Genomic DNA, 1,283 nt, shown 5'->3' with positions numbered 1-1,283 from the left:
ATAACAACATAATTAATCAGCTTTACAGGTAGTGAGAAACAATACGGCGATTGTTTCACTTTTCAGCAGAACAGCAGACATCAAATCACACGGCAGTGATTGAGAACTTTGCTTCAGACATTTCTAAAATATCTGTCAATGATTTCTACTTGATAGAAGAATTTTTAAAGATGGAAAGATGAAGTTTAGTGGGAGTGAAAGATGGATGAGGGAGAATGTGGTGTGTATGAGTGAAAAGTGTTGACAGGACAACACCCTCCATCCGACCCAGCTTTCCTCGGTACGCTCAGTAGTGGACTAGGCTCATTTACCTCTCTGACGATGAATCAGCGGAAGAGGAGCTCCAGTTAACGCTACCTTTCAGCGTCTCCGTAGGATGGCAGAGATATATCCGGAGTGGTGACGGGACTTCGTCAACAACAGTTCACCTCCACGAGTGGACCTCACATGAGTGGGGTTCGTCCAAATCCCCTTAGAGGTGGAAGATGTTATAATCCCAAACTCGGAAGAGCCTTATCATGGCTGGACTTCTGTTCTCCCAAATGACTGGAGCTGCAAACTCTCCAGCCCGACTCCAACGGCAACTCACAGAACTTGCCACTTCACAGAACTGCGATCATCAGAACTGAGAGAACTAGGAAGTACCGACATTTAAAGAGGCTCTATTTCCGGTTCATTTGGGAGTCTCTGATTGGTCAATGTCAACCAGACAGGGGTGTGTTTTGTGACGTAAGAGGTTACTAGAAGTCAGAAAACAGCAAGAATTGTTATGGAACAGATTGAAAATGTTCTCAGAGACAGAGAGAGAAATGTTTGGGCGAGTTTGGAGAAACAGGTGCCAACTTCTCTGTTTACGTCTGAGAGGATTTAAAAACAAGACAGTTGTTCCAACACTTGTCTGCTTCGACTCCTGACCTTGGAAAACGTACACTGCTCATTCAAAGACAGAAATCAGAAAATGCATAATTACTCTGTAACAGGCCTTAACATGAATTCTACTTTGCATAAGCAACTAAAAAATCATTGTTACTGTTTTACAGTTAATAAAATTGATTAGTTCACTGTAACATCTAAAATGTTTGAACTAAAACACTTTGATTATCAAACATTTGTAAAACAGTAATGATAATAGAAAAGAGAGTGTTCTTTCACTTGAATTTTCAAGAAAGAAAGTCTCAGGATGGGTGAACCTGTATTTCTGGATTCAAATCAATGAAATGACAGTTTCTGTCCCACAAGGTTCTTAAGGTCAAGGGTTTTGACCTTAGGTCAAGTTCACTACA

This window comes from Nematolebias whitei, chromosome 15 (genome assembly GCF_014905685.2).
Source record: "Nematolebias whitei isolate Nwh7 chromosome 15, NemWhi1, whole genome shotgun sequence".
Lineage (NCBI taxonomy): Eukaryota > Metazoa > Chordata > Actinopteri > Cyprinodontiformes > Rivulidae > Nematolebias > Nematolebias whitei.
The sequence above is the reverse complement of the archived record's forward strand: the minus strand, read 5'-3'. Positions refer to the sequence as shown.